Here is a 27269-nt window from a genome sequence, read left to right on the forward strand (position 1 = left end):
GGAGAGGGACAGGACCTTAGGCAAGGAAGCACCTTTTTTCTTTTTCTTTTTTTAATTCAAATATAAGTAACATGCAGTGTTACATGTGTTTAATGTAATGCAACATTCCATACACTTCTCAGTATTCATCAAGATAAATGTACTCCTAATCTCCTTTATTTCACCCATCCACTCCACCCCACCTCCCCTCTGGCAGCTACCAGTTTTCTGTATTTAAGAGTCTGCTTTTGTCTTTTCTTTCTTTCTTTTTTTTTCCTGTTTATTAAATTTCACATATGAGTGAAATTCTGGTATTTGTCTTTGTCTGACCTATTTCATTTAGCATTATACCCTCTAGGTTGATTAACGTTGCTGCAAATGGCAAAATTTCAATTTTTTTTTTTTATGGCTGAGGAATAGTTTGTGTGTGTTATGTAAAAATATCTTTATCCATTCATCTATTGATGGGCATTTGGGTTGCTTCCATATCTTGGCTATTGTAAATAATGTGATGATAAACATAGGGGTTTTTGTTTTCTTTGGGTAAATAGTTGTGGAATTGCTATATCATATGGCAGTTCTATCAATTTTGGGCGAAACCTCCATACTGTTTCCCACAGCAGCTGCATCTATTTGCATTCTCGCCAAGTGCATCAGGGTTTCTTTTTTTCTCTACATCCTTACCAACACTTGGGATTTCTTGTGTTTTTTTATTTTAACCATTCTGACAAGTATCAGGTGACCTATCATTGTGGTTTTGGTTTGTATTTATCTGATAATTAGTAATATTGAGCATCTTTTCATGTGTTGGCCATCTGTGATATCTTTGGAAAAAAATGTCTGTTCATGTCTTCTGCCCATTTTTAAATTGGATTATTTTGGGTTTTCTTGTTTTTGTTTTTGGTGTTGAGTTGTATAAGTTTTTCCTATATCTTGGTTATTATTTGCAAATTCCTTCTCACATTCAGTAGATTACCTTTTTGTTTTGTTAATGGTTTCCTTTGCTCCACAAAAGCATTTTATTTTGGTGTAGTTTCCCAATAGTTTAATTTTGCTTTTGTTCCCCTTGTCAGAGGAGACGCATATAGAAAAATGTTTCCACAGCTAATGTCAAAGAGATTATTTCCTGTTTTCTTCTAGGAATTTTATGGTTTTGGGTCTCACATTTAGGTATTTAATCCATTTTGAGTTTATTTTTGTGTTTCATATAAGAAAGTTGTCCAGTTTTCTCAACACCATTTGTTGAAGAGACCATTTTTTTTCCATTGTATATTTTGCCTCCTTTTGCTGTAGATTAAGTGGCAATAAAAACATAGGTTTATCTCTGGACTCTCTGTTCTACTGATCTTTGTGTGTATTTTTGTGCCAGTACCATATTGTTTCGATTACTACAGCTTTGTAGTATATCTTGAAATCTGGGATTGTGATACCTCCAGCTTCCCTCCCCCTTCCCTGATTGCTTTGGCTAGTCAGGGTCTTTGTGGTTTCATACAAATTTTAGGACAGTTTGTTCTAGTTCTGTGGAAAATGGTGCTGGTATTTAGATAGGGATTACATTAAATCTGTAGATTGGCTTGTGTAGTATGGACAGTTTAACAATATTGGTTTATAAGCATGGAATACCCTTCCATTCGTTTATGTCATCTTCAATTTCTTTCATTAGTCTTTTCTAGTTTTAAGAGTATAGATCTCTCACTTCCTTGGTTAAGTTTATTCCTAGGTATTTTATTATTTGAGGAGCAGTTCTAGGTAGGATTTTTTCCTTGATTTATCTTCCTGTTGCTTCATTATTAGTGTATAGAAAGGCAACGGATTTCTGTCCATTGATTTTGTATCCTGTAGCCTTACTGAATTTATTTATCAGTTCTAGTAATTTTTTGGTGGAAACTTCAGGGTTTTCTATATCTTTACTATCATGTTATCTGTAAATAGCAAGTTTCACTTCTTCCTTACCAGTTTGCATGCTTACTCTTGTCTGGTTACTCTGGCTAGGACTTCCAGTATTATGTTGAATAAAAATGGTGAGTGTGGGCATCCTTGTGTTACTCCTTATTCTAGAGAGGAAAGCTCTGTTTTTCCCCTTTGAGTGTGATGTTAGCTGTGACCTTTATTATGTTGAAGTATCTTCCTGCTTAACCTAGTATGTTGAGAGTTTTCATCATGAATAGACGTTATACTTTGTTGAATGCTTTTACAGCATCTGTTGAAATGGTCATATGGTTTTTACTTTGTTAATCTGATATATCACATTTACTTATGAATATTGAACCCCTTTGCATCTATGGAGAAAACCCCACTTGTTTTGTGGCGAATTATTTTGTAAATGTATTGTTGGACTCAGTTTGCTAATATTTTGTTGAGGATTTTCGTCTATGTTCATTAGATATTGGCCTGTAGTAGTTCTTCTTCTTCTTCTTTTTTTTTTTTTTTTTTGAGTGTCTTTATCAGGTTTTGGTACTAGAATAATGCTAGCCTTACACAATGAATTCGAAAGTCTTACTCCCTTTCTGTTTCTTGGAATAGTTGGAGAAGGATAAGTATTAACACTTCTTTAAATGTTTGGTTAAATTCACCTGTGAAGCCTTCTGGTCCTGGACTTTGTTGGGTGTTTTTTGAAATAACAATTCAATTTCATTGCTAGTTGGTCTGTTCAAATTTTCTATTCCTGCTTCAGTTTTGGTAGGTTATATGTTCCTATGAATTTATCCATTTTTTCTAGGTTGTCCAGTCTGTTGGCATATAAGTTTTCATTATATTCTTTTATAATACTTTGTATTTCTATAGTGTCAGTTGTTATTTCTCCTTCATTTCTGATTTTAAGTCTGCTTATCTTTTTTTTGATGAGTTGACTAAAGGTTTATTAATCTTGTTTTGTTAAAGAAAACCTACTTCTGGTTTCATTGATTGCTCTATTCTCTATTTCATTTATTTCTGCTCTAAACATTTTCCTTCTATTTAGTTTTTTCTAGCTCTTTTAGATGTAAGGTTGGGTTGTTTGAGATTTTTTTCTTGGTTCTTGAGGTAGGCCTGTATTGCTATAATCTTCCCTCTTAGAAGATCTAAAACATTTTGAATCATTGTCTTTTCATATTGATTTGTTTCCATGTATTTTTTATATTTCTTTTGATGTCTTGGCTGACCCATTGTTCCATAGCATGTTATTTAGCTTCTATTTGTTATTTCTAGATTTTTTTTTTCTTGTGATTGATTTCTAGTTTTATACTATTGTGGTGAGAAAGGATACATGACGTGATTTCAATCTTTGAGTTTGAGACTTGTGGCCTAATATGTGATCTATTATGAAGAATGTTCCATGTGCATCTAAAGAATGTACATTCTGCTCTTTTTTGACTGAATACTCTGAGTATATTTTAGATGCATCAGGTCCAATGTGTCATTCAAAACTACAATCTCTGTTGATTTTCTGTTTGAATAGGTATCATTGATGAAAATGGGGCATATAAAATCCCTACTGTTCTATTACTGGCAACTTCTTTGTTAATAGTTCTATTTTGGAGCTTCCATATTAAAAGTGTAAATATTTATAGTTGTTATATCCTCTTGTTGCATTGTTCCTTTTATCATTATGTAGTGTTTTTCTTTGTGTCTGATGATAGTTTTTGTCCAATATAAGCATTGTTATCCTAGCTCTCTTTTCACTTCCATTTGTATGAAAAATTTTGGTTTTTCTTACCCTTCACTTTCATTCAGCATATGTGTTTAGGTCTGTAGTGAATCTCCTGTAGACAGCATAATGAGGAGTTATATTTATTTATTTATGTATTTACTTATTTACTTATTTTAATCCATTCTGTTATTACCCTACATCTTTTGAGTGGAACATTTAGTCCATTTACATTCAAAGTTCTAGTGATAGGGATGTACTTATTGCTATTTGTTAGTTGTTTTATGATTGTTTCTATAGTATTTCTGTTCCTTCTCTTGCTCTCTCCCTTTGTGGTTTGATGGCTTTCTTTAATGATATACCTGGATTCCTTTCCCTTTATTTCATGTCTGTTACCTTTTTTTTTTTTAAGATTTTATTTATCCATTTAAGAGACCGAGAGAGAGAGAGAGAGAGAGAGAGAGAGAGAGAGCCAGAGACGTAGGCAGAGGGAGAAGCAGGCTCCATGCAGGAAGCCTGATGCAGGACTCCATCCTGGGACCCCAGGATCATGCCTTGAGCTAAAGGTAGACACTCAACTGCTGAACCACCCAGGTGCCCTTGTTACTGGTTTTTGATTTGTGGTTACCCATTAGGTTAAAAGATAACATCTTATGCATATAACATTCTATATTAAGTTGGTTGCTTAAGTTTGAACCTGTTCTAAAAGCACAATATTTTTACTCCCTCACCCCAAAGTTTTATGCATATAATGTCATACTTTTATTTTGTCCATCCCTTGGTTGGTCTTTATAGATATAATTGATTTTTATAAATTTTGTGCTTTAACCTCCATACTGGTTTTATAAATAATTAATTTTATTCGGTTTGTATTTATCTGTGAAATTTTTTCCTTTCCTAATTTTCTTTTCTTGATTATGGCTTTTTTTCCCCACTCAAATAATGCCCTTTAACCTTTCCTGTAAGGCTGATTTAGTAATTATGAACTTTTAACTTTTGTTTTTCTGAGAAGCTTTTTATCTCACCTTCTATTCTGAATGATAACCTTGCTGAGGTAGAGTATTTTTGGTTGTAGGGTTTTTTCTTTATAGCACTATGAATATATCATACCCTCTCTTCTGGCCTGGAAAGTTTCTGCTGAAAAATCAGCTGATAGCTTTATTGGGGTTTCCCTTGTTTGTATTCTCTTGCTTTTAAAATTTTCTTTATTACTAACTTTTTGACATTTATGTGTTTTTGTATGAACCTTTGTGGGTTGAATTTTTTGGGGGGATGGTTTTCTCTATGTCTCCTGGGTCTGCATTTGTTTCCTTCCCCAAATTTTGGAATTTTTCAGCTATTATTTCTTCAAATTCATTTTCTGTTCCCCCCTTTTCTCTCTTCTCCTTCTGGGATCTCTATAATGTGAATGTTATTACACTTGATGTTACAGAATTCCCTTAGCCTATTCTCATTTTTATTTTTTTGCTGTTCAGCTCAGGTGCTTTCCATTACCTTGTCTTCCAGATCACTAATCCATTCTTCTCCCTCTTCTAATATGCTATTGATTCCCTCTAGTGTACTTTTAATTTCAATGATTCTTTATCTTTGGTTCCTTTTTATATATTCTATCTCTTGAAGTTCTCACATGGATCTTCCACCACTTTCCCAAGTTCATCTTTATGACCATTGCTTTGAATTATCAGGCATATTGTTTATTTTTTTTCATTTAGCTCTTTTGCTGTGGTGTTGTCCTGTTTCCTCATTTGGGACATATTCCTATGTCTTCTCACTTTGTCTAACTCTGTTTCTAGGTATTAGGAAAATCATCTACATCTCCTGATCTTAAAAGCAATGGCCTTATGAAGAAGAGGTTCTGTGATTATGCCCTGTAGTACAATGTTCTCTATTCATTAGAACCAGGTTCTTCAGGGGTGTCCGCTATATGGGTTGTGTGTGCCTTACTGTTGTCACTGAGCTGTGTTTGCCTTCAGTCTAGTTGGTTGCAATTGCCCACTTTGCCTGTTGTGGGCAGGGTTTGGTCACTGTGCTGTTAAGGGGCAAGCCTGGGGCCACTATAGGTTTATAGTTGGTCAGTGTCAGTTGTTCAAGCAGATGCCTGTGTTTAGCCTTTTTTCTGGGGCTATGGTCACTGGAACTACAGGACACTCTTCCTATGTTGTTTCCTCAGGGGTTTTTGTTGGTGGGTACAGTTGCAGTTAAACCAGATGCCTGTCCCAAGTCTGTTGGGGCTGCATAGTACTGACCTTCAGGGTGTTCCTCCTGTCTTGTCCCTTGAGTGGCTTTTTATTGGTGGGTGGGGCTGTCAGTCAGATCAGATGTCTGCCTCCAGCCCATTTCTGGGGCAGCAGTGGAACTGATGTGTGTAGTTCCTCTCCTTGGGGCAGGAGTCACTTTGGAGTTGTGCTGGTCCCTGTCAGGGGTTGCTTGCTGGATGTGATGTAGCAGGCATTACTTTAGGGGTACTTGTGCAGAGTAGGATGGGTTGGATGGAACAGATCCACAAGGGGGCGGAAGGGTACACAGTATTAACAAGATTGGTGAAGGGTATTTGTACTGGTTCCCATAAGAGTCTGGCTATTTGGGTTGGGGGTGGGGAAGATGGCACTACCAAATCTTTTGTTCTTGGAGAAAGAAGTCTAATTATCCCTGCCCCTCTAGTGCACATCCTGAAATTAGTAAATAAAAGTTCTTTACAACCTAGGTGCTTTTCAAACTGCTGCTTCTATGCTGTATCTCAATGAGATTGTTATCTTTAAGGATGGGGACTCTGTTTCTTATTGTCCTTCAGCTTTCCCATAGTTCAAGCCTCGCTGATTGTAAAAACTTGCAAAGTTAAGCCCCAGTCATTTTCAAAGACACATGTTTGAGGACTTGTCTTCCCAGCCCAGGTCCCAGTGTCTGGGGTTCCTGGTGTGAGAGCTGCTCCTCTACCTTCTCTGTACTTGTGATGTCCTTCTTTTTTTTTTGTGGTTAATCTAACGGGAACTGTGGTTCCCATAACTACCATCCTTTTTTATTTGGCCTCTACTCTAGAAATAACTGTTCTGTTACTCCTCAAGTTGTTTTCAGGGTTAGTTGCACTGATGTGACTGTTATCTAAGTATGTCCATTAAGTGAGATGAGCTTAGAATCCTACTTTGCCATCTTTCCAGAAGCCAAGGAAGCACCATTTGGAGGAGGGTACTTCAGAAGGAAAGACTCAACTGTGAGTGTGAACAATAAACAGATGAAACTTTCAGTAGCTGGATAAATAAGTGTCTTGGTTGAGAATGGGAGGATTTGCATAGCATAGCATATACTTCAACCTTCAGAGACAGATGGGCAATACTAATTTTTTTAAATGCATAATCTGAAATGGTACATCTAGTACATAGAGAACACAGGCTATTTAAGGTGCTTAGAACCAAGAGAGCATTTAATATAATCCTTGCATTGCCTCTTGGAAACCTGGTTAAAGCCTAAACCTACTTGTTTTGTGTACAACTTAAGTCGGCAAATGCAACAGTTTTAAGTAAAAGATAATTATTAAAAACTTAACCACTGATCTGAGAGTTTGTCTACCATAACACCAGATAACACTGGTTAAAATGAGTTTAAACCAACTAACTTCAATGTGGAACATGTTTAGTGAGTTGTTTACAAAAAGCTCAGATGAAAAAAAATCAATTGTCTAAGCAGAATCTACACATTAGTTCTTTACTATTCAACGAGATACAAAGCCAAACAGCTCATGCTTAATTTCTTTCTAATGAGTTACAGGGAAGAGAATATGAAGAATGGATAGGGAAAAGAATGTATTGCTTGCAGGATATTTGGTGAGATGACATTTGACTTTTTTGGGGTGTGTAGGGGGAAGCAAGTGATTCATTGTTTAGCTGTTAAACATTTTATTGTGGGGGATACCTTAATTTTTGGGTTTCAAGTGTCTAGCATTTCCTCAGTCTAGTGAATCTCTTCTGAGAATATTCCTGTTTACCAATTTTTTGCTTCCACTAAGAAAAGATTATTGGTTATCTCTGCTTTGGAATTCCTAAAATTCGTGTCTCCATTAACTGAAGTTTAACGAGTAAAGTAATGTGAACAAAATATGATCTCATAAAAACAAGTTCCTGGGATTAACTTGAAAAGAGATTCAATCCCAAATACTTAGAAGTATTTTGCTTCTGAGAGCATACCAATCTCACTCCAGTCATGACATTTTTGTGCTATTGATTATTCATTCAACAAATATTAAAATGCTAACCACTGGAGAGGTGCATGATGAAATATTTTTTTATATACCCATTTGACCTAAAGTGGACAAAATTTGAAAATCTCAGCACAGATGATTTCATTTTATAAACTTTTACAAGTGCATATATTCCTGCAGATATTCTGGTATTCACTCAGGGAGCTAACTTTTGACATAATTTCCTACTATAATTTGATGTTTCTTTGAGGTACCTGACATTTTTTTCACAGCTCTTGTTTAATACTGACACTGTGCTTTTAATTATTGGAGAAGCCACAGGCAATGAAATGTAATTATAATGAAATGAATTATAGACCCCTAGACCATTTTACCTTTTACCTTCTGGTGAAGATTGTATAGTCTCAGCATTAAAACATCTGATGGTTATTTCTAACCTCCCTATTTGGATGTGGTGAGAAGATCTGATTGAGAAATTACCTATTGTGCTGCCACAAAATGAATTTTTGAGCTTGACACTCTGTATGCAAGATGTAATGTGATATGTTACCCTGCTTCAAGGTGCAACTATCTGCAGAAAAAGAACTGTCATGTAAAGTAGTAGTATAGTCTTACTTTTTTGTTAAAGAAAATTTAAGATGTAAATGCTTATATTCTGGTACATAGTTTTGAGTAAATTTATTTGTCTCAGCAAATAAATAGTTTAGAAAATTTACAGTTGAATTGATATTAATGATAAACATTTAGCTGCTACAACATAATTACATTTGAAATTCCATTGAATAGATCATCTGGACAAAAATGAGAGTTGAAAGACTGATACTTAAAAGTTTTACTATAAATGACATTTACCCACTGTTGCTTCTTGGTTGAGGCGGTTCTGGAAATCCTGCAACTTTTCACCTTCTTCAGACAGTTCTCATTTGGCAGGTTTTGGTGAGTGGAATTAGACAGATACTGAAGCTAATTAACTGCCAAGTTATTTAATAGAACCAATTTGTTCTTCTGATTATTATAGTAACTAATCTATTCTTGAAGGATTAAATTTCATTGTCTTTTTTTTAAGGAGCTGTTTAAAAGGTCTTGTCTTACAAGGATATTGATATTCATATACTTACAGTACTTATGTTTAAGCATTTTAATTTCTCATCTTGAGACCTTCTCCTGGAATTATAACACATCAGTAAGGTCAAAAGCTTTGATGTGAGAAGAGACTCCTAGAAAGTTGGTGATATTTCTCGACTGATAAGATGACAAATTTCCCTTACTACATTGAGTGGGTAGGCAAAGTGAGGAAGATAGGCAAAAGGAGACTTTTTTTTTTTTTAATCAAAAAGAGAATAGAAATTAGAGTAGAAAGGGAAAAAAGGTCTATAGGGAAGAATGGGAGATGAGGGATGTGAAGTTGGAAAATGTAAAGAGGAGCACACTACCAGGGAATAATCATATAAACACTATTTACTGGGGCTCCTGGGTGGCTCAGTAGTTAATCATCTACCTTTGGCTCAGTTCATGATCCTGGTCATGATCTTTAAAAAAAACACACACTATTTACTTCTGGGGTCTTTGAACATTTTGCTTGCTTATCTCTAAAGAAAATTAAAAAACAAAAACAAAAACTATGCTCTCACATGTTTTTATTTTCTTTATTCATTTTTAAAAATTTTATTTATTTATTCATGAGAGCTAGAGAGAGAGGCAGAGTCACAGGTAGAAGGAGAAGCAGGTTCCCTGTGGGCAGCCTGATTCAGGACTTGATTCCAGGACCCCAGGATCATGCCCTGAACCAAAGGCAGATGCTCAACCACTGAGCCACCCAGGGGCCCCTCTCACATGTTTTTAGACATATCTAAAATTAAAAAATAAATTTAGGTAGCCACATACAAGTTTTCAGGATATTATAAATGTTGCCAATTCAAATAAAAATTACATGTATACAATAAATGTTTTTTTTTTAAAGATTTTTTTTTTATTTGAAATAGAGCACACGAGGGCACTATTGAGAGTGAGGGTCAGAGGCAGAGGGAGAAGCAGACTCCCCATTAAAAAGAGAGCGCAATTTGGACTTGATCCCAGGACCTCAAGATCATGTCCTGAACTGAAGGCAGACACTTAACTGACTGAGCCGGCCAGGTGTCCCTCCAATAAATGTTTTTAAATTTATCCAAGAAATTTAGATATAACATTGTTAAGCTGTAATTTAGAAATACATGAATGATTGTATTCACTTCAGTAGTCAAAAGTTTTACATCATTTCTTTTCCTTTTTTGAACTTGTATTCTATTCCATTTGTTCCATTTTTTTCCTAAGGTAATGTAGATTTATACTTAGAGAAGTCTTTCATTGATTATATTTTGTTTGCAGAAAATTATGAAAGCATATACAAGTGAAATTAAATTTCCAGTGGCAACAGGGTTCTAAATGCTAAATTTTCTTCTTGATTATCATCAAATTCACAATTGATCAAAGCAGTGTAAATATAAATGACCAACTTGGGAGATAATAATAATTCAGAATTTTATTGGAAATGCATCTTAATGAGTTAATTTCTCTTATACCTGTAAATGAATATTACTTATAGAATAAAGAATACTAATTTCCATTTCTATAGGTATGACAAATGAAGACCTTCATATAAAGTAGAATAGCTTTGTTATAGAGTTTTCTTATAACAACAAGTGCTGTTTACTTACTGTTTCTTATTCTTAAACTCACTCTCCTCTTTTTCTGTAGGGTGCAGAGGTGGGGATTCAGAATAGTGCATTCCCCAGACCCCTCTGCCAGCTGGGTTCTAGGGGGATACTAGAAGGAAGGAAGAGGGAGAGAAAGGGTATTCCTGAGTTTTCTGTACTTATCAGTGACATCCTAACTGGTTGTTGATCTTCTAGTTTTGTTTTGTGTGTGTCTGTGTGTATGTGTGTGTTTGTGGTACTCCAAAACCAACCCTGCTGTGCCCTACTCCTCCTAAGAGATACTATGGTTGCAGAATAACCCCTCTTCCCTAGAGGTCTATGCACTAGTCCAATGAGACCCCTTTTCTGAGCCTCTAGGTTTAGGCAAATCTACCTCTTCCTTTGGTAAATCTACTCTGGAGGTTGTAGTAACTCAGACATAACTGCAGAAAGCTGCATCAAGTTCCTTTCCTCTAATAGCTTTAACAAAAATGAAACCAATGCTTGAAATATCTAATTTTATTTCTGCTTTTTGATTGGACTTTAGCTGACATAGGAATTCAGAGAATCAAATGACCTACTTACAAGTTATATAAAAAAATCACGCCATGATCTATCATTAAAGGTTATTTCTAAATTGGCAATTGGCCAACAACTTATTAGGTTTGTGTCAGTTTTTGTTTTGTTTTGTGTTTTTGAAAGCCAAGAATTGAGAGGGATGGAGAAAACCTCAACTGACAAAAGTATTTGTTATTCAGTCATTATGACTATTCATTTTTCTCAATTTCTGGATGGTTTTCCAAATATAACTTATCAATTTATGTAATGGTATCTTGTTTGTTACATGCATTAAGAAAGGATTGGGATCTATTAATTTCAATACACTTTTGCCATTACTACATTTTTGAGAAAATGATTTGACCATATTATGGACTCTGTAATTTTACCTATTATGAACAGAATTATAAGCCTAACAAAACTGTTTGCCATTAACCTAACTGAAAGAGTCCTTGTTTGTCAATAAATCAAGTAAATAAACCAATTTAACTTTTTAAAAAATTTTGGTGAGAAACTTGTTTTTAAGTTTTTTTCTACTAAATAATAGGAAATGCTTGTTTTCTCGATGTGGATTATTTACTATGTTTTGTTTGGAAAAATTTCTGAATAACTATAATGAAAAATAGGCATCTTTTCTATTCCCTGATGTCTTATTTCTTATTTTGGCCACTAAAAGTGTTGTGGAGGGTAGAGGAAAGAGAAGCAACAGGAAAGCTACTTCAGGCTTCTTTAAGCCCTATTAAAAAGAGTAGAAAAATTTATTCTCTCCATGTTATGCTTCTAAAATACTTCTTAGGAGGGATTTTTCTTTGCTTGGAAACAATAATTTTTAAAAATTCTCAAAACAGATTTTCATTTTGCAATGGTACCCGACTTATTCAACAGGAGAAATATACTTAGTGAATCTTAAACTGTGGAAATCTAACATGTAGTATAACTACACATGGCAAAATGCTACCATAGTGCTAGCCTTTAAAAAGTAGCATAATATCCTGGGGCACTGGTGGCTCCCCTGCTTAAGCCTCTGATTTTGATTGTGGCTCAAGTCATGATCTTATGGTCATGGGGTCAAGCCTTACACTGGGCCGTAGGCTCAGTGGGGAGTCTTCTTGAGATTCTCTTTCCTCTCCTTCTGCCCTTCCCCCTGCTTGTACACACTGTCTCTTGCTCCTCTAAAAATAAATAAATCCAGGCAGCCTGGGTGGCTCAGCGGTTTAAGCGCCTGCCTTTGGCCCAGGGTGTGATCCTGGAGTCCTGGGATTGAGTCCCACGTTGGGCTCCCTGCATAGAACCTGCTTCTCCCTCTGCCTGTGTCTCTGCTTCTCTCTCTCTCTCTCTCTCTCTCTCTCTCTCTCCCTCTCTCTCTCTCTCTGTGTCTATCATGAATAATCTCTCTCTCTCTCTGTCTATCATGAATAAATAAATAAAATCTTTAAAAAAAATAAATAAAAATAAATCTTAAAAAAAAAAAAAAAGGACATGATATCCTGGGAAAATCCAGTGAAGTCAGAATCACATGGTGGTAGCACTAATTTTTTTAAAGATTTTATTCATGAGAGACACATGAGAGAGAGGCAGAGACATAGGCAGAGGGAGAAGCAGGCTCCTTGTGGGGAGCCTGATACAAGACTCAATCCCAGGACCCTGGGATCACCACTTGAGCCAAAAGCAGATGCTCAACCACTGAGCCACCCAGGTGCCCTGGTGCTAGCACTATTTGATAGAAATTCCTTAAGAAGTTCAAATTTCAGTCTCTTTATAAAATGAGCTACTAATGTCTGGGTTGCAGAGTAGTTTTGAGGATCAAATGAAATGTATATAAAATGCTTAGGATAATGTCTGGCATGCAGTAGGCATTCATTCATCAAATTGTAGCTATTAAAGCCTGCTCCCTACTTCATCTTTTACACTGTGGACATAGAATATGGATCATACTCTATGGTGCTATGGGATGTTCCCTATTTGTCTTGATGTTATGCTCATCAACTTCTTGGTATCCTTACTATTTATCCTTTCCTCTCTTGTATGCTTCTACATGCCTCTTCTGTGACTGTGTTCCTCGCTCATGTGCCTGTGTCATCTCCTGGATGCTGTTGTACTTGTTATGTCTTACTGTTTAACCGTTTCAAACTCACTAACCACTATGAAATCTAGATATTATTTGGTTCTCTAATTTTAAGACATGATAGAGTATAGCACAGGGTATGACTTTGATATAACCACGTCCTTTCCCTTTTAAATGACTTGCTCATTGTCTCTTATTAATATTGGGATGTTCTATCTGTTTCTTGCTACATCATAATTTTCAAGTGGGTAGAAGAAGGAAAAATTTAAAGATGGTGACTTGAATATTTAATGTCTAAAGACAGTTGTATTATTTTAAAACAGTTGAAAAGTAATGACTACAATTTTTCAACTCCAATTGCTTTCCTGTGCTTAGGGCATAAGAGTGGTGGTTGGCTCCCTTTTAGGTGCATCTCAAAAGTTGGTATTTTGGGAATCTGAAAGTAATGAATTCATTTTTTAATCTTTTGATGTTAGACTCACAAATGAATTTATCCTTTTCCCAAACTAATACCCTATTTGTATTTTCCTCCTCATGTTTCTTTTGGACAATGATTTCTTTGATTTTTCTCTCTAGACCTCTTCCAAAATGGACTTGCTGAAGGTTTGGGGGAAAGTTTCACTTAATGTGCCTCACCTTCAAGTTAGAGGAGCAGTCACACCAGAGCGTAACCCTGGCTTTTTTTTTTTTTTTTTTTTTTAAGATTTTATTTGTTTATTCATGAGAAGAGATAGAGAGGCAGAGACATAGGCAGAGGGAGAAGCAGGCTCCATGCAGGGAGCCGGACATGGGACTCTATCCTGGGTCTCCAGGATCAGGCCCTGGACTGAATGCTGCGCTAAACTGCTCAGCCACCCAGGCTGCCCCTGGCTTTTGACTGTGATTGTAGCATCCCAGTGGAGTTGGTTGGTCTTAAAGAAAAATGTCCCACAAGTGTCACTAAAGGAGAAAGGAAGAAAATTTTGGAGGAATTAGGTCTGTTATAAACCTGGCATTTTTAATTTAAACCTACTCTTTAGAATTACATTTTTAGGGACCTCAAAGAAAACATATCTTCCAGTTTTCGAAATAGCTTAAGTGAACTTCTGCAACATTTTTCAAACCTGCATGCTGATTCCCCTTCTCTCACTTGTTAGGTATACAGATAATGCTTTCTTTTCAAAATGCAGTACATTAAAAATGAAAATAATTACTATGAAGAACCTTCCTCTGTTTCAGTAAGATTACAAGATTTCCATCTCCATGGTTTCTATTTCAATTTATCTTTCGAAATCAAATTAAATCCTTTCTTTCTTTGAAATGCCAGGCCCCATTTGTGGTAATAGTCTCTGACAATTTGAGGCTTTTACCAAAACTTCTTAGTGAAAATGTGTTAGATTATCTCTTTGTTCTTCATATTGTTACTTAAAAATGAAAAACAAATACTTTTTCTTTTTATAAGAAAGTCTAACAGAGTACTGGCATTTCCTAGTAATGAGAATGTAGTATTCTATCAATTTAATTTTATAAGACCTTAGTCTTAATTTTTCTAGTTAAACTGCAAGAAATAAAATGTATTTATTACAATAATCACACTGAACTTAAAATGAATACTTAAATGTGAATAATCATAGCTAAGTATAAACCTTGTATATTTTTTAAAAGGATTAATATTTTTTTAACCTAACACATTTTTATGGTTATAGCACAGTTATTTCCCCCCCATATTTGTGAAAACATTGGTATCTCTAATCTTCTAATTAACGTAGGCACATACACACACAAACACATTTGGTGTGTTTACGTGTGTTTCTTACATGATTTAATCAGATGTATTTTTAAGGAGTGTTACATATTTTAAATAAGGAAAGGGAAATTGTGGATAATCTTATATTTGACTTTGAAATTCAGTCAGGACTATTAGACAATTCATAGATAATTTATTTTTATCTAGTGCCGATTTAGAAATCATGAACATTTTGATGCTAGAGAAATCTAGCTGCATTCTGGCAGCCAAAATATTTTACTAATCTTTCTTTCTCTTCTAGCCTACACTACTATCTTTCCAGCCTAATTGGCACATGATGAACTATTTCTGGTTAGGATCTAACTAGCAAGTCTCTTACTGTAATGGGGGCTGAAGATCTCATAAATACAGAGCTTATGTCTGTATTTAGCCATTAGTGTTCAAAATTCTCCTTTGAGTTTAAAAAGTGGGACAACTGACTATAATTTTTTCAGTTAATTCTAAAAAAAAATTTGGATTCTCTAATGCACATGAAAATAATTTTAATCAAAATGTTTTAATCAATGGCTAAGTGCTAGCACTGTCTAAGGCTTGCTCAGACATTTAGAAAGAAATGGACAAGGGAGTTATTCTATAATATGCCAGCAAAATTGCAAATTGAAGTATGAGAAAGCTAAATTTAAAATGGAAAGTCAACTTTTCTTGCTGATGTGGATTAGAATTCCAAAGAAATTAAAGATTGATGCTTTCCAATTTCTTAGTTGATCAGTCCTAGCTGAGGGGTTTGCATGGGAAGATGAGAAGGGGTATCTTAGCAGCTATACACCAAACCATCTTGATTTGGTGTAGCTTTTTCAGAGCCTCAGAAGAGGAATCATTCTGTCTCATGTGTCACTTCTAAAGAGATCAGAGATTCAGTGGAATCACAAGATTACCTCATCTATGTGGCTCAATGAGCAGAATTGCTTGGAAACACTAGTTATCTGGGACTGGGCCCTCTTCTTCTCATAAGAAAGCTTACACCCAACTTTGCTTCCCATGAAACTATATTGTTTCTTCTCTGACAGGTGAGATTGATATAGGGCCCAGGGACTCTATCTGCCAAGTAGTAGGTATTCCCAGTGAACTCCTGTATGTAGCTGGCCCTACAAATTCAGACTGCTTGGTACCAAGCAGCCTCTGTGTTCCATTGACAAGAATTTCTGGGCAAGGAAAGAGCAGTCCCTTCACTGGGATGTAGAACCTGGGCCCAGATGCCAACATGTCTCAATATGTGATGATAGGAGGTTCAGAGGCCCACACCTTCTTTCTTCTATTGTTTCTTGGCTTATGTTAGTATGCCCTTTTGCCCATAATTTATCCACTATTCCTTAACCCATGCATAGGGATTTTGGGGCCCTAGTTCATGATAGGGATGAGTCAGAAGCTACCCACTTATATGATGGTGCTCTTCTTCTCCCATAAAATAAAAAAACAAAATACACAGAAAACAAAATACCTAGCTTCAAAAATTCTAGCTAGCTTCTCACATAGTTCAACCTATTTTACTACTAAACTCACTTGGAATATAAGGAATAGAAGGTAGGCAGGGAGAAATTTTTTTTTTTCCCTGCATTAGGTGTCAGTTCCAGTTTTTAAGAATCCAGGATCTATGAACTTAAACTCAAATGAGGGAAAACAATATCCATCCAGGGAATTATTTCTAACTGGCTTTTACATTTGGTGTGTGGTGTGGCTATGGGGCCAGAGGGGTCTGTTTTTGTCACTTCTCATCTCCTATTTGAAACTTTATTGCTAATTTTAAATTTTGGAAATTTCCCTTCCTTTTCTGTTTTTTTTTTTTGAATAGTTTGAGAAGAATAGGTATTTAACCTCTTTAAATATTTGATAGAATTTATGTGTGAACCTGTCTGTCCTAGATTTTTGGGAGACTTTTGATTACTGATTCAATTTCTTTGCTGGTAATTTGGCCTGTTTAAGTTTTCTATTTCTACGTGTTTCAGTTTTGGTAGTTTGTATTGTTTGTAGGAATTTATCCACTTCTTCCAGATTGTCTAATATGTTGGCATATAGTTTTTCATAATACTCTCAATGTTTGAATTTCTGTAGTATTGGTTGCTATTTCTCCTCTCTCATTTGTGATTTTTATTTTTTTTAGAGATTTACTTATTTGAGAGTGAGAGAATGTGATCTCACAATCCATGAGATCACGACCTGAGCCAAAACAGAGTCAGATGCTCAACCAACAAAACCTACCCAGGCACCCCTGTGATTTTGTTTATTTAGGTCCTTTTTTTTTCTTTTTTATAAGTCTGGGTATATATTTATCAATAATTTTTTCAAAGAACCAGGTCCTGGTAATCTGTTCTGTTTGTTTCTGTATCATTTATTTCTGCTTTAAATTTAATCTTTATTGTTTTCTTCTTTCTGCTGGTTTTTGGCTTTGCTTGTTGTTTTTCTAGCTCCTTTAGGTGTGAGGTTAGACCATTTGATACTTTTCTTGCTTCTTGAGGTAAGCCTGTATGGTATGTATTGCCTGTTAGGATCACTTTTGCTGCATCTCAAAGGTTGCAAACAATTCCATTTTCATTTGTCTCCATGTACTTTTTTCATTTCTTCCTTGATTTCCTGGTTGACTAATTCATTGTTTAGTAGCATGTTATTTAACATCCATATATTTGTGGTCTTTCCAGATTTTTTCTTATGGCTGACTTCTAGTTTCATAGCGTTGTGGTCAAAAAAGGTACATGGTAGGACTTCAGTCTTTTTGTAGTTGTTAAGACTTATTTTGTGGCCTAATATATGATCTATTCTGGAGAATATTCCATGTGCACTTGAAGGAATGTGTGTTTTGCTGTTTTAGGATGGAGTGCTCTGAATATATCTGTTAAGTCCATTTAGTCCAGTGTGTCATTCAAAGTCCTTATTTCCTTGTTTACTTTCTGTGTAGATGATCTGTCCATTTATGTAAACAGGGTGTTAAGCCCCTACTATTCTTGTATTATTATCAATTAGTTCCTTTGTTATTGTTTTATACATTTGGGTGCTTTCGTGTTGTAATTGTAATATTTTAATTGTAAATATTTCCAATATTTATACCTTCTTTTTGGATTGCCCTCTTTATTATTATGTAGCACCTTTCTTTGGTTCTTGTTACAGTCTTTGCTTTAAAATCTAGTTTGTCTAAGTATTGATACTCTGGCTTTCTTTTGACATCCATTTACATAATAAATGTTCCTTTATCCTTTCACTTTCAATCTACTGCTGTCTTTAGATCTAAAATGATTCTCTTGTAGGCAGCATTTAGATGGGCCTTGTTTTTTAATCCATTCTGATACCCTAAGTGTTTTGATTAGAATGCTTAGTCCATTTACATTCAAAGTACTTATTGATATATATATTTATTGCCATTTTTATGGCAATGTTTTATTTCTGGAGATTTTCTCTGATTCTTTGTTGTCTTTGTCACTTTTGGTCTCACCTTAGTGCTCAATGAGTCCTCTTAAATATTTCTTTCAGGTCTGGTTTAGTGGACATGAACTCCTTTAGTTTTTATCTGGAAAACTCTATCTCTTCCTATTCTGAATGATAGCCTTGCTGGATGGAGTATTCTTGGTTGCAGATTTTTCCCATTCAGCACATTGAATATATCATGCCACTTTTTTTCTGGCTTAACAAGATTCTGTTGAGAAATCTCCAGCTATTCTTATGAGTTTTCCCTTATAAGTTAAGGACTTTCGTCTTGCCACTTTGAAGATTTTTCTTTATCACTATGCTTTGTAAATTTAGGATGTCTTGATGTTGGGCTGTTTTTGTTGATTTTGATGGGAGTTCCCTATGCCTCCTGGATCTGGATGTCTGTCTTCTTTCCCAGATTAGGGAAATTTTCAGCTATTACTTTTTGAAATAAATTTTCTTCCCCCTTTTCTCTCTCTTCTTCTAGGACTTCTGTAATACGGATGTTATTATGTTTGATGGAGTCACTGAGTTCCCAAAGTCAATTCTTGTGTTGGGGAATTCTTTCTCTCTTTTGTTTAGCTTCATTATTTTATGTTATTTTATCTTCTGGTCACTAAGTCATTCCTCTGCTTCTTCCAGCCTGCTGCTCATTGCATCAAGCCTGTTTCCAATCTTATTTATTACATCTTCATCTCTGATGGATTCTTTAACTTTTTCCTCTGGTGATAAGGGTCTCACTGATGTTTTCTATTCTTTTCTCAAGCCCAGTGAGTATCTTTATGATTGTTCCTTTAAATTCTCTATCAGGAGTATTACTTATATCTATTTTGCTTAGATCTCTGAGCATGACCATGACATTATCTTATTTTTTCATTTGGGATGAATTCTTCCATGTTGGCATTTTTTCTTAGTCTCCGCCTTTTTTTGTGTGTGTTGGAAAAGCCAGGTCCTCTTCTTTTGTTGCCATCTTCCTCTGTCTTTTAAAAACATTAGATTTTATTTCTGGGGTCTCTCATAGTAAAAGATGAAATTAAAGGGTTGTGTGTTGGCCAAAAGCATCTATTATTGGAACAAACCTCACTATCCTGAGTTGGACAATCACATCAAAAGATGGTCTCCCATCAGATCAACATCTAAGTCATACTTTAACTTAATCTTTTATTCTATTTGGCTGTCCAAATAGAATTTAGACTTCTAAATTCCTGAGCTCATGTACATTCTCCAAGAAGCTCCTGTTATCTGAAAACATATCTTGTGGTTCTTAAATTGTATACTGATCCTTTCAGTGTTCTTCTTTTAAATTAGTTTATATTTTATGTAATTTATTCTTGTAGCTCTCAGAAACTTGGAGCCTTATGTGACTAATCTGTTTGCTGACCTTCTACTTCTCACCCTTTGATAAATGTCTTTGGGCCCTAGATACATACCATCTCTGATCTGGAAACAACTGATAGCCTCTCTCAAGATGGGCTGGTGGATCTTTTTTTTATGTTTTACATCTGCTTATTCTGGTCTATATTACTTTTCCTTTAGCATGTGTCTAGACTCCTTTATTCTATTTTCAAGATAGATTTTTTAAATTAATTAATTAATTAATTAATTAATTTATTTATTTGAAAGAGAGTGAACACATGCAGAAGAAAGAGGCAGAGGGAGGGAAGAAGGAGGCTCCCAGCTAAGCAGGGAGTCCAATGCAGGGCTTGATCCCAGAACCCTGGATCATGACCTAAGCCATAAGCAGACACTTAACTGACTGAGCCACCAAGGCACACCTTTCCTTTATTCTAAGAATCTTTCTTCCTCTAGTTTTATCAACCCACCTCTTTCTTAACCTTTCCTTTTTCATGATACTGTAGTTCCTGCTATGATAGTAGGAATGAAGTCCATTTTTATATCTTACTAGTTTTCCTTGATTTCTTAGTTGACATGCCTCCAGAGAGATAGTGCTTTTGAGGTCTAAGAATTGTCCTCTTTGATTACATTTTTTGAACTGTTGAATTTACAATGATTTCATCTTTACCCAACAGAGATGGTATACTTTTAGAATTCTCATTCCTTGTTTGTTCATCTACCCAGGGTGAAGTGATAGATTGGGCCTCTGAAATGTAAAGCCAGAGCAAAAACTAACCTAATAACCTAATCCAGAGCCAATATAAGACTGAGTGGTGTCCAGTAATCATTAAGAGCCTGTATTTAAGCCACATGAATCTAAGAGGTTAGCTTGCTACCGCTTTTGTTGGCCCTGAGCATGAATGGGAATGAAATTTGGGTATCTAATGTGGGCTACTAAGATCTAGTGCTAATAACTTAAAAAAATTTAATGTGGCAAAATATGATATTTACCATTTTAACCAGTTTTATTGAAGTATAATTGACATGTACACCTGAAATTAATGTTGTAACATGATGATTTGACATTTGTATACATTGGGAAATGATTATTACCACAATAAGTCTAATTATTATCTTTTATCATATGTAGTTACAAAAATTTTTTCTTTCAATGAGAGCTTTTATGATTTACTCTTAGCAACTTTGAAGTATGCAATACAATACTGATTGTAGTCACCATGCTGTACATTATATCCCTATGACTTATTTTATAACTGGAAGTTTGTACCTCTCGATTCCTCCTCACTCATTTCATCAACCCCCCCCCCCCAAAAAAAAAAAAAAAAACTCCCTTAACCCCTGGCAAACAATATTCTGTTTTCTGTATCTATGAGTTTTGGTCTTGTTATATTTGACATAAGTGAAGACCCTATAGTATTAGCCTTTCTCTGACTTATTTCATTTAGCATAATATCCTCAAGATCCATCCATGTTGTTAGGAATGGTGAAGTTTTTATTTTTTATTTTTTAATGGCTAATGTGTGTGTGTGTGTGTGTGTGTGTGTGTGACATCTTCATCAGTGGACACTTAGATTGCACATCTTGGCTGTTGTGAATAATGCTGCAGTGAACATAGGGGTGAATATATCTTTTCATATATCTTTTCTTTTTAGCAGTTTTATTTTCTTCAGCTAAAACCTGAGCAGTAGAATTGCTGGATCAATTAGTTGTTCTAGTTTTTCTTTTTTGAGAAACTTCCATATGGTTTTCTACTGTGACTGTACCAATTTACATTCCAACCAACAGTGCATGAGCATTTCCCCCTTTCTCAACATCCTTGCCAACACATTAGTTCTTGTCTTTTTGATAATAGCTATCATAATAGGTGTAAGGTGATATCTCACTGTAGTTTTGATTTGCATTTTCCTGATTAGTGATGTTGAACATCTTTTCATGTACCTATTGTCTATCTGTGTATGTCTTTGGAAAAATGTCTATTCAGATCCTCTGTCTACTTCTTTAATTAGACTTTTTTGTTAAGTTGTAGGAGTTTTTAATATATTTTGGATATTAACCTCTTATCAGATTCAGTACGTTCACATTGTGCAGCCATCACAACTATTTATCTCTAGAACACTTTTGTCATCCTAAACTAAAACTCTGTATCCATTTTTAAACAAGATTTTAGTTATTTATTCATGAGAGAGAGGCAGAGACCTAGGCAGAGGGAGATGCAGGCTCCCTATGGGGAGCTTGATGCAGAACTCTATCCCAGGACCCCAGGATCACAACCTGAGCTGAAGGCAGACACTCCACCACTGAGCCACCCAGGCATCCCAAGTCTGTACCCATTAAACAGTAACTCCCCATTTCCCTCTCTTTCCAGCCTCTGGTAACCACTATTCTACTTTGTCTCTATGATTTTGACTCTTCTATAACCTCGTAAAGTAGTATCCTACAATATTTGTCCTTTTGTATCTAGCTGTTTTACTTAGCATAGCATCTTCAAGGTTCATGTTTTAGCAGATGTCAACTTCATTTTTAAGACCAAATAATATTCCATTGTATGTATATATCATGTTTTCTTTATCCATCTGTTGATGGACATGGGGTTGTTTCCACTTCTTGGTTTTTGTGAATAATGTTTCTATGAACACTAGTATACAAATACGTCTGAGACCTTACTTTAATTCTTTAAGATATATTCCCAGAATGAAATTGATGGATTATATGGTAATTCTAGGTTTGTTTGTTTACTTTTTGAGGAACCTCAGTACTATTTTTCACAGTGGCTTTGCTGTTTTATGTTCCCACCAACAAAGCAGAGGGTTCTAATTTCTCTACATTCTCACCAACACTTGTTTTCTTTTTTGACAATAGCCATTTTAATGTATGTTATTTGATTTGATTTTTCAGTGCCCTAATGATTAGCAATGTTAAGCATCTTTTCATGTGTTAATCAAAGGAGTGGTTGCCTTTCCACTCCCTTGATAGTGTCCATTTGAAGCACAAAAAATTAATTTTGATAAAGTCTAATTTATCTATTTTGTTTCTTGTGCTTTTGGGTGTTGCACTCAAGATTAATCATTGCCAAATCCAATGTTATGAAGTTTTCTCTGCTGTTTTCTTAGCACTAAGAATTTGAAGAACTGGAACTTTCTATAGTGTGTGCTGTTCAAAGATTTCTCTGGAATTAACTTCTGGTGCTTAATTTCTGGGCCCCAGTAGCTGATTTCCTATATTTGGGCAGCCTTTATTCCTGTAAGCATTATGGAAACATGGAGTAAATCTTCTAAAAGTAAAACCTTTGTTGGTTTGAATATTAGACATTCCTTATGAAGCTGATGTGGAAAGGAGCTATTTTAATTCAGTGTCTTACATTCTGTTGTAGTTTGATGAGAGGGTTCATGGAGTGATGAGTTAGTGCAGAGAGGTTTGAAATCAAGTGACTGTTTTGAAAGTATGCTATTTCTTGCCTGCTCCTCGTTGTTATATCCCAACAAAAATTTTTCTTTCTCTTCTACTTTTCTGGAGAGATTTTCTGGGTGGAGAGGAAAATTAGCTCTTAATTCTATTCTCCAACAGACTCTAGTCAGTATTTTATAAACTTTCTAAACTATTGTCTTTCACTAGCCAGCTGTGGCATTCATTCTGCATATGACATTTTTTGAAGGGAATGAGGATGAGAGGCATACTAGAATATAAATCATAAAAATGAGTACTTCAGATATTCTATTTTCAATCTTTTTTATAGTTTTTTTTTTTTTTTTTTAGATTTTATTTATTTATTCGTGAGAGACAGGGAGAGAGAGAGAGAGAGGTAGAGACACAGGCAAAGGGAGAAGCAGCAGGCTCCATGCAGGGAACCCGACGAGGAACTCGGAACTCGATTGGGTCTCCAGGATCACACCCTGGGCTGAAGGCGGTGCTAAACCGCTGAGCCACTGGGGCTGCCCTATTTTTAAATCTTTAAAAAACTTTTAATTATGGAGTTGTTTAATCCCATATAAAAATAGAAAGAATTGTATAATTAACCCCTCTGTACTCATTTCCAATCTTATATCCATCTTATATCTTATTTATTTTTTGGCTGAGGTGTTTTAAAGCAAAATCCAGATATCCTATCACTAAATCTGGAAATACTTCAATATGTGACTCTAACATACTTAAAAATAACCCTTCATGATAGTCAAATGACACAAATGTCCCTCAATGGTTGAATGGGTAAACATGTGGTACATACATATATTGGAATATTTAACCATAAAATGAAGAAAGTGCTGAAGTGTGCTACAATGTTGATGAACTTCCAACACATAATGTTAAGTGAAAGTAGCTAGATAAGAAAAGTCACATATTGTATGATTCTATTAAATAAAATATCTAGAATGTATAGATCCATAGAGATAGAATGCAGATTGGTTGTAACCAGGGAGTAGAGGGAAAGAGGAGAGGGGAGAAAATGATGAATAGAAAAGATGTTCAATATGGAGTGTTGGAACTATTTTGGACATAGATAGAGGTCAGTTGTACAACATTTTGAAAAATTTGGTCCTTATCTTCTTATAGGGCAATAATAAGTGTAAGAGGTAAATATTTGAAGCAATCACAAACTGAAAGGTTACAATGAGAATAAACATTGTTCTGGTTGAAAACAATTGGGGAAATTCTTTAAATGCCAAGGTCAGGGAAGACCTTTCTGAGGTTGTAGCATTTAAAATAAGGTCTAGATGTTGAGGAGAGGCTTCAAGCAGAGTCAAAGGTCTTCAGGTAAGGAAGAGGAACTGAATGCAAGTGTGGGTAATAGGTATCTGTGAATTTTCCCTGCAAGTGGATTGGACCTGTTTCTGGCTTACAGTATAGCTTAATGAATGGGACTTGTCATTCTTTAATGAATTGAGTAGTTGAGTCACTATATATTCTTCCCTCAAATCATAGTGGAATGAAAATATTCATTTAGAGGCAAGGATGATCTTGTTTTTATTTATCACTCTGCTCATCTTTTATGAAGCAAAGAAGTATGAAAAATGTTGATGATACTGGAGATATATATATATATATATAATATATATATATATATTAGATGTATATGTGTATACTGGGTACACATATTAGCATATAATAAGGGTATATTAGGTATATACATTTTGCATATAATGGGAATATGTACTAGAATAGAGTAATAAGACAATTTCTTCAGAAGAAAAGGATGGTGTGCAAAATCAGAATACCAAAAGAACCTGGGATAGGAGAAAAAAATAGAAGACTGGAGGGAGAGTGATGGGGACAGCAAGGGAAGGAAACCACATCTTCTAGTGTATGGTGGATAGAAATGGGTTAGATATCAACTCTGCCCTTCTGAGCTGTGTGCCGTAAACAAAACATTTTAGCTCTGGAAACATCATCTGTGAAATAGATACTTTAATCATACTCCTACAGGAATTCTTTGAGGTTCAAATGAGAGAATGATTGTGGTTCAGCAATTCCTGGATAAAACATAAACCCTTAAATATTTTCTTCCACTATGGATATTACAACTTTTTTTTTTGTTCCTCCACTTTCTTGAATTCAATATTCTTGAATTCAAGTTTTGTTCTCATGTTTTTGTAACTTGAATTCATAGTTTGGTTTTCTTTTTGGAGGAGGGGGCTTTAACAAATGTCCCCATAGAGAAACTTGTTAAAGTTTCTGAATGTCCCAGACTTTCTCTTCAATCTCTTACTATATTTTATTTTATTTTATTTTTTATTTATTTTTTATTTTATTTTATTTTACTTTTTTATTTATGATAGTCACACAGAGAGAGAGAGGCAGAGACACAGGCAGAGGGAGAAGCAGGCTCCATGTACCCGGAGCCCGATGTGGGATTCGATCCTGGGTCTCCAGGATCGTGCCCTGGGCCAAAGGCAGGCGCCAAACTGCTGCGCCACCCAGGGATCCTCTTACTATATTTTAAAGAGTGAGAAAATTCTTTGTTCCTAGAATGTATGTTACTGACATTTATACTGATAATTTAAAAAGAAAAATGGTAATTGAATTCCACCATATTTCAAAATGTAGTTTTTTTTTCACTGAATTAAATAGCTTAGGTGCTTTTGTGTGGAAACTGGCATGCCTGGAAGCATTTATGTACTAGTTGTAAACAAAGTGTGGTATTATATGCTTTTGAAGAGGTGGATTGAACTAGATACAAATAATGTAGGTTTAATATTTCTAGCACTTTTCTAGCATCTTTAACAGTTACTCATTAGTTTCATAGCACATTTTATGGATCTTTCTTATATTTACAGAAACAGAACTTTAGAAAGGCAAAATGAGTTGCCCATAGTAGTAAATTGTAGTAATAGAATCTGAATTTTATTGTTTTGAATCTCAAGACCAGCATTATTGCAATACCTAAAGATCCACATAGATAGAGCATATTCACTGACTTAGCAACTGAAGCTTAGCATAACTTTTCCAGTAACAAATCTGTAAGCCCTTTATAGTAAGGGATATTGAGTATAGTATACCCTCTCACCCCTAGATTTTATAGTCCAAAGATAATATACTCAGATCTTAGTTCTGCCACTTACTATCTTTGGGCCATTGGATGTCACTTGATCTTGAGATTCAATTCTTTCACCTTTTGTGAAGATAAAATGATAGGGTATAGTAAGGTCACTTATAAAACCAAAATGCTCTACAAATAGAACATCCCATTGATTACAAGATATTGTTTTTGTATTTCTAAAATTTTAATTTTTGAGAATTAGGACTTCCTATATATTGCATTTAAAATATTTAAGGAGTGCTTTGGTCAACCATGGTATAGGCTAAACATTTTCACATAAGACAATTTTGTTGTGACTGTAGGCAGAGGACTCATTTTAAAGAACATTATTTAAAAAAATAAAGAACATTATTTATCCTATTGTTTATTCAAATCCAGACAATCAGAAGTTATATTATAGTTCTCTCATATCCCATGTATTATTCTTTAAAAGATCTTTAAAAACTATTCTTACTCCCCCTCTCTTCTGGGTTCTAGAGGTTAATAAGTTCCTTGATATGCTATTTTTAAAAGAACTATTTTTTTGTTAGGTCCTCCAATACTTGCAATAAAAATATTCTTCCATGCTACCATTTGGACACTTCAGTTGCCAGAAAGAGTTAATGAACTTCTAAAAGTGTCAGTTAGGGAATATCCTGCTAATTGCTTTTGATCTGTCTTAAAGAGAGCAATTAGCAACAACTCAAATTTTATCTTTGTGGATATGAACATTCTCATGACCAAACTTGAATTTTTGGTCCTAAAAGTTTGTCATAGAGAAAATGATACTTCTAATCTCATGAACATGTTCGAAGAGTTAGGCTGATATTTTTCTCAGATCTTTTTCCTTTGAGACACAAGGTTGAGATCTTTTTCCCTTCATGAGGGGTTAGGATTCACACATGTTTACATTTAGTACTGGTGGGAGTCTAAACTGATGATTAATGGTTGAGAATCATTTTTAAAAATGTATGGCTGAAGGCAGAAAATAAAATGCTGATTGGTTCATTAAGCAATTCAATCCCAAACCGTAAAAGGTTTAAGTTTAATCCTGCCTGAAGCCTGACTGATCCTGTCATAAACACTTTTCATAAACCTTCCACTCAAACCTGGTCTTGCAGTTTTATTA

General features: G+C 35.0%; 1 long non-coding RNA gene across 1 annotated transcript in view; it reads right to left on the reverse strand.

Annotated features, from left to right (window-relative positions):
* LOC112657958 (uncharacterized) overlaps positions 1-27269 on the reverse strand; it is a 66307-nt gene that overhangs the window by 35676 nt on the left and 3362 nt on the right. The window contains exons 4-5 of the long non-coding RNA XR_003135361.1: positions 26184-26233; positions 10490-10598 (exon numbers count right to left, since the gene is read on the reverse strand). This is a non-coding gene — a long non-coding RNA (uncharacterized LOC112657958). The remainder of the gene's footprint in view (positions 1-10489; positions 10599-26183; positions 26234-27269) is intronic.

This window comes from Canis lupus, chromosome 8 (assembly GCF_003254725.2).
Source record: "Canis lupus dingo isolate Sandy chromosome 8, ASM325472v2, whole genome shotgun sequence".
NCBI classification, from domain to species: Eukaryota; Metazoa; Chordata; class Mammalia; order Carnivora; family Canidae; genus Canis; species Canis lupus.